The sequence below is a fragment of the Mizuhopecten yessoensis genome, unplaced genomic scaffold (assembly GCF_002113885.1).
Source record: "Mizuhopecten yessoensis strain PY_sf001 unplaced genomic scaffold, ASM211388v2 scaffold1405, whole genome shotgun sequence".
Lineage (NCBI taxonomy): Eukaryota > Metazoa > Mollusca > Bivalvia > Pectinida > Pectinidae > Mizuhopecten > Mizuhopecten yessoensis.
This window is the reverse complement of record NW_018404030.1, coordinates 111,220-121,682: the sequence shown is the minus strand read 5'-3', so window position 1 is coordinate 121,682 and position 10,463 is coordinate 111,220.

Below are 10,463 nucleotides of genomic sequence, written 5' to 3'. Positions count from 1 at the left end.
GCTTTACTTCCTATCAACAGCTAAGGTTAACGAGGATGTGCCTGCATGTGTGTACTATTTGCATGCATTTGTTAATGTGTGCTGGGGACCGGGCATGTCTGTGTATTTGCCTCCTGGCGATAGCGCGGGTCTGATGCTGATTGTTACTGCACTGGATTACCATGACGAAGGCACCAAGCACCGCCCGATCATACTGTACTGACATCGGGTGAACCAGTTGTCGCCGTTGCGCTAAATGTTGAACATACAACAGGTTATAAAAACTACCATTTTAAGGACTTTGGTATGTCCCGGCCTGGGGACAGAACCCATTGCCTTCCTCACCTTGACAAACATTCAACATTAAAGCTAAAAGTGGGGTGTTGCCAAGCAAAGCGCTAGGAAACAAAAGATAGTTAAAATTAGAGATAGATATCAAAATAGTCAATATCGTAATTGGTACAGCAGATTTATTATGGTGCCTTTTATCTTCCTAAGTAAATGGCACACACGGAAACGCCCAATTCTGCAGGGAAACGGAAACGCCCAATTTTGCAGGGGTTCCCACGTTAGACACCTGTTTAATTTTCGTCAGACACTTGCACCACTTTTGTATTTCCTTACATCTGCATTAAAATAATATTAAGTGTCCCAATCTATACTTTCGTTATGATATTTTATACACCATATATATGAGGTGACATTTATCGATTCTCGTCCCTTCTCTTACAAAAAAAATTACTTTTAATATCGTGCCCTTATATCTGATTTTCAGTTGAGTCGGCTTTATCGAGTTTCATTAAAAAAGGATATATCCAAATGGGTATTAGTTAACTTGTGTTCTCTCTTAAGAACGACAATTGCTATATTCATACAGGTTTTATGTTTAAAAACAAAACTTGATGTCTTATAAAAAACCAGAAATGTATGCTGCATGAACAAATATTTCACATGCATCGTTGGTGAACGCATGAACCGCAAAATAGTCAAAAAACTAGCATAGGCTATTTGCTATGTAGAGTATACATCACAGATTTAAAATTAAGTGAAAGCAGTGATATTCGACACCCGTTTTTACATAAAAAAAAATATGTCAAATTAGACTTGCTGTCGGGATACACGGGTCGTATTCAGTACTTCCAATTATAATCGGGATTAGGAAATTATTTCGGATTACACAGGAGATCGAAATATTCCAGGGTTGGTTTAAATATTATAAATGGAGGTTATAATACCGAAAAAATAATGGTATCCAACTATATCATTAGATATTTACAATCGGTATTGTTTGGATAGTTGAGCACTTCCAACAGTTAATAAAGTTACGGTTACATTTATCTTCATGTAACATTACAAAGACGTTTAAGGGGAAAAAATCAAATTTCGAAGACATTTTTTGTCCATTAAACATTGAATTTCTGAAGAAATATTATATTAACCCATAATCGTATTATTGACAGCGTCTCAGAAGCTCTTGTCATCATCACACATTATAGGGGGGTATGCTGAATGGACAAGAACAGTGCTTCCAAGTACAAAACTTTGATTTCAAACATTTAAAAATAAGTGTTAACATTAAGGAATAACCCACAAAAATCTGGTTTCATCTGTTAACAAAATTAGTTTTTAATATGTGCAGAACAAGTAAAATTATTGAAACTGATAGCACCGTAAAAACCGATGCTAGAACATGATTCAATTTAAAGCATTTGATTAAAGTTTAAAAGCAACTTCCATACAACTAGTCAAAACATTGTGTCTGTTTTTACTTCACAATGAAAAAGTTTATCTGCACAATTTTCTCTCATTTGTAATGCACTTGATATTATAGTGTTTCCGACCTTTCACCGTTCATCCGTATCAAAATAACATTTATGTTAATAAAGTAATTGTCGATGTTGGCAAAATGTCTAAAGTACTTTGGAACAAGGCGTGCAATGCACGCGATAACTTCCATCTTGTATGTTTCACTTGTCCATAAGAAGTCTGAGACGCTGTGCAATACCTCTCTCAGCACTCCATGAGCCAAGACGGCAGAATCATTGCTGTATTTCAGAAACCGCCCAGATGGTATCAAGGTAGCAGACGACATTGTTAGAATATCCTGTTCCGTGTTTTTGTGTTAACAAGTAATGTAAAGATTAATAGCCTGCGATGTAGGAAGATAATGTCCATATTTCAACATGGACATGCCTGCTGCTGAAGGGCGACAGAATTGCAGGCTTTTAACATTTTACTTTGGCATCTCAATCTTGTATCATTTTTCGTCCAGTGTCACTTTTAACCGCCAATTTAGTACCCATTGTCTAACATTTAGTCCTGTATGACCATAATGTAGCGATGTCTGTCAAAAACCATATATAAAAGCATGGAAGTGTGATATTTAAACTTGACGTATACAGAAATTTACAACCACTACAGTGTACATGTATAATGCATAATGGATGACTTGATCATTCCAAATGTTGATAAACATGTGTTTTAGATTTGTTGTCATATACCATAACTGTAGGTCTGGATTATTTACACTTTCTGCACAGCCAATGTTACATGTATTCATGATTTGTTAGCCCCTAGCACCATTGATGAGTCCTAGAAGGACGAAACAGCTGTATGGTGCAGTGTTAATTAAATTTTGGCTTATTAATATCATATGTGTGCTATACCTTGTCTGTGTTACCTTCATCGCTTTTTCTATAAACATAACATTGGTGATGTTCCGTCTTTTCGTATTGCAGAGTTATCTTCTCTTGTGAGCAGGTATTGATTGTTACGTCATTTGTTTGTGAGAGTTACGTCATAACTTTTTGAGAAAACGACGTAATTTTCTCACACAAACTAATGACTTAACAATGAATCCCTGCTCACAAGAGTAGATAACTCTGCAATACGAAAAGACGGAATAGATGTGGAATAAAGCACAAGTAAAACACCTAAATCAAAGTCAATTTAAAAAGCAAACAACGGGAAACTGAAAAGACACCAAAACAAAAGGAAAGACATCATGCCTCCGCCCTCCAAAATAAAATGATAAATGATCATACAGTTATGATAGGACGAAAAACCCAATGCTTCGGAAGGATAAGCGTCTCAGTTAACACCTGTGATATTCTTCATGATCGATTTGTTCCCAATTTGAGTTTAACCGTCGCAGGTAGTTATGGTAGCATCATAATTCAAACATTAGGAATGACATAATTATATTGTGTTGTCATGTTGTAGAAAATAGACATGAAATCAAATTGCAATATTGAAGACTAGACATTAGTAAGAGTAATTGTTGCGTATGCATTGTTGGTAATTTCTGAACATTATTTTCAGTTTTGTAAGTATGTGTTGGTTAGAGGTTTAGATAGAACAATTTTTACTGGTTGTACTATATCAATCTTTATGAAATGCATTGTCGATAATGTGATAAAAAAAATATCGAATTCGTTTCCATTTCATATGTATGGGAGTAATGAAACGAGTCCAGAACTTCATATTTTATAAAACGAAATCTATTGGACGAGCTTAATTATTCTTACATAAGATAGAGATTCATTCAGAACGTATACATATGTATAAGGAAAAATACGAAGACTACATGTGAAACTGCTATACGTTAATGAAGTTCCTGTAATTTTCTGCTTCGAATATTTTACAATAAAGATTGCACTCAAAAAAGCACTATATGAGAATCATTACAATGATTTATTTTCAGAGAAATTGAGCATCACGATGGAATTAGCTGAACAACGGTTCTAACCTAATTAAAATGCAAGCTTATCTCCTAGAGCAGAATGATGTTAGTACCATTTTGTTCGGTGTTTTCTAAACAATAAGAAAGATTTGGGAGTGATGCATTGTACTTAAATCAAAAACTGCTGAAGTGACATTGTCCTGGCATGGTCCTGAAAATTTAGTTTGTTTCATATTTTTCAAATACACAGATTTGTTTGATTTTTTTTTCAAATATCTATTCAAATAGGAAAAAATATTATAAATCTCTGTTATTGATTGTGTTAAAAAATTATTCGCATTAAGAAATGAATTGTTTTTACACCCCATATTACAATATAGTAGATATTTATTTCATACATTGGAAAAAAAATAAGGCCTTTTAAATCAAGGAAATGTTATGTTTTTAAGCGTTTCTTATTAACAGAGGGTACCAATCATTTCTATTATAATTTTGCATTTACTAAAGCAAAGGGACAAACTAGGGACTAATGTAGACAAATGAGTATATTAGTATATACATAGCAGCAACATTGTCAAGAAGAACAACTACAGATCACAACTACCGTAAAGGTACAAAGGCAGTTAGCACTCACTTAACAAATCCATTTACAGTACACTTACACGATAAAAAGTGTTTTGATATAAATGTATTTTGTTTTTTGTTAATCGTTGAGGTATCCAATTAATTGAACAGAGAATCACAAATATAACATAGTGTATTGTACTGTGTCAATGAGATCACTATCTTGTTTAATAAGGCCATTGTGATGTAAGTACAAGTACTATATACTCGATACTCCAGGGGTTGAGCTGGCTTATGTTGCCTGCACCCATGAAATATGTCACGACAAAAAACAAAGGCCTGCGGTTAGCAATTTGATTGGATTAATGTTTTTTAAATCCTGACCAATAGCTGGGCTGATGCATGCCCTTTGAAATTAAAGAGGAGCTACACTCGACTTCAAACCAAGTTAAGTTTACCGTTACACTGCCGCGCAGTCCCTTTGATGTACATTACATGACCAAGCTAGTCTTACTTGTACTCTCCACATGGTGACCTGTACAGATCCTTCGATTTTGTAACGAAATATGCCTGGGGTTCAGAGAACGTAAGTGAGCGTTACTCTTGGAGTATTGAGGATGGTAAAGAGAACGTAAGGTACCGACTGTATGCTCCCCAGGGAGTTGAGAAAGACATTGTCTGGTTGCAAAGGCCCTATAACTACGGATAATAATTTGTGAACCGCTTTGAGACGACCTACGAAATTGATTGTGATAAAGCCGTATATAAGAACCTCGAAATATTAATGTAACCCTTGAAGTATTGAGCATGGTCATATCCCAGAGGTCCAGAAAACGTAAATGAACGTGACCTCTGGAGTATAGAAGATGCAAGTTACCATTAACGCGACCATTTTACTTCACAGATGAAGTCTGTTTGCTGTTGTTCCATGCGTTAATACCATACGAAAGTATAATGGTCGTTAGATATTAAAACATGGTGTACAGTTACTGAGTAGAATTACCAATTGTTCTTTTCAAATTAAATGATGTATTTATAAAGGTCATGGCCCATATCTGTTGTGTACATAGCATTTATAACTATAACGTTATGTGTAAACAATGTGGGTGTTAATCCGTCTTTTCGTATTGCAGAGTTATCTACTCTTGTGAGCAGGTATTGATTGTTACGTCATTAGTTTGTGTGAGAAAATTACGTCATTTTCTCAAAAAAATATGACGTTACTCTCAAAAACAAATGACGTAACAATCAATTCCTGCTCACAATAGCAGATAACTCTGCAATACGAAAAGACGGAATAACGCTATGTGTAATAACTGTGTGTGTTATACTCGTAAATGCTGTTGGGAATTCTTCTACGGCTCAAACATTCGTTCAGTTAAACTGGCACACCCAACGGTGGACACTCAACTACACTTGTCACTTCTAATATACCATTACTGAACTGAAATATGTTCAACACCAGTGACAGTGAAATTTACAGACCTCGGTGACTTGTATCAGTATAGGCTGTGGTAGATTAATTATTAAGACCAGATTGGCCCCACAAGTATACCTATGCTCAACAACTTACGCCCAAAGTGCAAGTGTAACCGTACTGGAAATACATGACTGTTTATGGCATACCGTTACAAAAACCGTCAATGATATTCACGTCTATAACAACTCTCGTAATAGTATAGCCTTATAATTATGACACAGTCATTAAGAAAGGAAAATGACACCCTCTTTCATTACCGGTATAGTAATGCATTATTATAGAACTCATTATTTAGACGGTTTTAATCTTCAGAACTCAACGATTTTAAATACATATCTATAGAGTGTGAATTCTTCAGCTCGACCCTGCAGAAGCGTAATTTTCTAAACGCCATCTGCGGATAAGACTGTTGTACTTAAACAGTCTGCATTACAAACATTCGAATGCATTAGTTTTATTGACGCGTTTCTGGCGCTTAAAGAAATGCGAGATCGTTGATTTTTTTTTTTTTCATTTTATATATTACATGTACATGATACATGTATGAGAAGCGAATCACAATAGTTTTGTTATGTTGTCGGTGCAATGTTGTCTTGCACAACTTGCTTACACTATATTCCCGGCCATCGTCCTCTCTATTCACACAATTTCCTATAAATATTTGATAGGTAGATTTTACTGACTTAACTCAAACAGACGACTTTGACGTTTTAAAATTTATACTGCATTTTGGTTTAGTATAGAATGGTATTCCCTGTTGTCATCTGATGCTTGGTATGGTACCGATGGTGAAACCTTGGTTACTCTGGTACAGTTAAGGATCCCTGCACCAATGCCAAACACTGTAACTATACATTTGAAACTTATTTTGCGGCTTTATTTTAGTTTTGGTGAAACAATCTGTGATCTTTCCTACATGTATATACAGTTACCTCCCCTTAATTTCCGTTTGGATATAACTGAAGCACAGTTAGCTCAGGACACTTCCGTTGACAAAGTAGCTACAATCGGTTAGAGCGATAGTATAACAATCTCCAGTCCAGTGTTCAAATCCCGGTCTAGCCCTGCTAAAATTTTACACTCAGAACACTGTTGATGATTATATTTTGTTTATTTCATCTTATCATTTTTCATAAAAGTCCCTTAAGGTACGGCTTTCTTTTCAGAATTGATTTATCAAATCTATAATCATGCCTGAAAAAGCAGTAACCGATGCGTACAGATTATGGCTATGCTACGAGGATCTTTAACAGACTACAATGAAAATATAATAATACAACCTAAGCAATACATAATCAACAACAGTGTTCTGAATGTTTAAAGTACAACAGGTCAGACAAAGATTCGAACCCTGAACCCCAGACCATTGTACAGTCACTCGAACCTCCCGAGCCACCACGGACACCAGATGTTCCTATGCCTAGTCATGGTACAGTAATGTCTAAAACGAAATTAATTTGAGGTTACTGAATGAACAAAAAACAAAAATATGGAAATTCTTTACATTAACACTACCTAGCTAAACAATATATTATCTGTTAAAGTCTGAAGTTTAAAATGTTGGCAACATTGGACAGTGTCATACGCAACTTTTCCATCATTTCTGTGTTTCGGACCACTTAAAACAAGAATTTTCATTCGTTTGATCTTAAGTACCACTAATGTGTTTTAAATGAAAGAAATGGCAATATGGTGTTGTAAATGTTTACTTTAATTGGCTTTCTAATGCAACTTAATAGATTCATAATTAGATGCTTGCTTTCATCATGTGTCAGTGATTATGATGTATAGATCGATTTATTTAAAGAAGACAGAACTCAATCATCAAAAGTAATTTGAAAGAAACGCTGAAGCATATACATTGCACTAAACCACATGGTCCAATCGAATTCGTAAATATAATCACTATCTAATAACCTCGGTTATCTCCTCGTCCGAGGGTGACTCCCCTAGGTAGAACATCGTACAACAACCGAGTAATTTATAAAACGTTTTAAGTGGTTTAGGCGTCCGACTGTCTACGATCACTAACCCTCCACCACTTGGTCTTGGGTTCGAGGCCTACGTGGGGTTTTCACCAGTTCTGGGCGCAGGTCGGATACAAAGTGACATTTTACAAATTCATTGATCATTTGAGTTCAGATCAGCAAAACAAAGCACATTTTACGTATGGTTTGAATGAACCTGCACCAAATTGTTTGTCATTTGCCCTTTGCATACATTTTTAGTATTCGAAATTATTTTGTATACCAAAATAAATGACCTCTCCATCATCCACACAGTAGAACTATTGTAATAGTCAAATCATAGACCAGATACACGATCTTTGACCACTTACGTTTCACAAGACCTAGTGTGAAGTAACAAACCATCCCTGCAGATTTAGGGATTGCTTATGTGCCCTCTACTCGGGGACACGAAAACAATCAAAATAAATCTGCTGCACCAATTGCAATCGTTGGGATCTTTATCTTTTTTTCTACTTCTAACTAACTTTTATTTCTCAGCGCCTTGCTTGGCAATAGCTAACTTTTGGCTTCAATGTTGAACGTTCGTCCAGGTGAGGAAGGCAATGGGTTCTGTCCCCAGGCCGGGACATTCAAAAGTCCTTAAAAACGGTAGTTGTTATTTCCTGCTTAACTTTCAGCATTTGGGGAAATAGCAATAACTTGTTCTCCCGTTGTCAGTATAATGTGACCGGGCGGAATGCTGTGCTGGGTGCCTTCGGCATTGTATTTCAGTGAGATAGCTGCGTCATTCAAATAGATCATAAATACCATACAAAAACAGTTCAATACTTATATTTACGTTTTCTCTGCCTTTTTTGTTCTTTTTTAACTTACAATTTATATTTAAAGTCTAAAACTCCCGCCTTATCGACAGTCCACACAAATTCGTTCAATAGTTGGATTTGAAATTGTTTCGTTTTTTCTTGCATGGATAAATACAGTGAACACCGTCAATCCGACCTTGCCCTCCACGAGGGAGTTATTTTTGGAAGTTGAATGAGTAGAGAGAAAATTTCGAATTTGTGAAGAATCCAGGCGTGAATTTATTTGATGATTGTATGGGAACCTGACTACAGTCGGTAGATTTTACAACGGCCTCGTTATTTGACATATTTTAAGAAACTGAGGAAGCCGTGACCGAGAGACGCGTGATACTTGCGACGGAGTACAGGCGTTCGTTACAAATGGCTAATGTGTGCTGTGACTCGTATCAGTAAGTCTATAGCATATGTGTCAGTAGGTCTATAGCATATGTGTATTTCAGACATTTATAACGAACCCCTGTGGATCAGTGCAGTGTAACAGACGATATTTCTGATAAATTGCATGAGTGTTAAGTTGTTTCCACTGCCGGCATTGGTTATTTCAACCGATGTGGATTTTGTACGATATCGCAGACCTTAGTCTTGTTTTGTTGTAATCAAAGTTTTTTTATTATTGTCTTTTTTTGGCACATTTACACTTGCATTGTTTCAGTAGCCGTCATGTTTATTGTAGTTCCGGTTGGTGTTGTATTAATACGCTAAGAATTGTCTCGTGGTGCATGGTATTTAAAGTTCCATCAACGGCACAGCTTTTAAATAGCCTATATAGTGACAATGCCATGCAAATGTAAATACATGACCTTAGCTGTTAATAGGACGTTAAACAAAATGAAACCTAACCAAACCTAGTATACCACTGGAGTGACCAATGACTGACAGTTAATAGGTAATGTTTTAATAGCTAGAATAAGTGGACATACCGAATACAGCGATTACAAACTCCTTATCATAGGATTAACATTGTACCATCAGGTATGATCAATAGCCTTAATAATGATACCACTGGAAGAAATCAAGGGCAATGAGACAGACTTCCAAAGGGATACCAAACTGGTATATATATAATAAAAATGTATATAGAAATACATACTATGATTATATATTTTGTTACGGCCTTTTCACTGCTAGTGTCACAAAAGCAAAAAAAAAGGTCTGTAAAGTTGTCATATGCATTTTTAAATAATGTGTTATTTATAATTAAGCATAGAGGTTATACAAATTATATAAAATCGAAACCAGTTTTCGAAGAAATAACCCAACTTATATGGTCGTTGTCTTTTGTACTACGCTAACCTTGAGTATGTATGTATATATATCATTTTATTCAGGGAACATATATCGTGATCCAATTTATTCGTGTCAATACCGGAACAGGAAATGGAATAATAAGTATTATTTATCAGACGTTTAACCGGAAGTTGAATTAACACAATATCAACATAGCCGACACGAAACTATGGCAATCTGACCTCGTGACGACAACTTAACACTGGACCGGTCGCCAAAGGTTTTATAGTTTATTCGTCGGCCCTTAAAAGCAATTCGCCATTAAGGTGATGACTGGAGACCGATGGACAATATATCGGCTCTTGACCGCTAGAGTTAGTGCGCGTGAGACGTAACACTATCTGAAGCTCGGAGGACCATAGTAGCTAGCAATGTCTAGACCATGAGAACATGAACTGCAGCAGTTGTTATACCCTAAAGACCAGTAACAAACTACCTAGATCAGAACGAACGGTTTAGTAGAATTTATATCATGTAGTACTGTACCAATTTAAACAAATGCTCGTGGTTTGCCTCGCATTGTAAACAAGCGATAAGGCGGTTGATTGCTATCCGATGGCACACATCTGCATTAAAATGCACGCCCTACATCACGAAGCACGTGATAATTGGTGAGCTATCACTGGAAGCGCCGACAA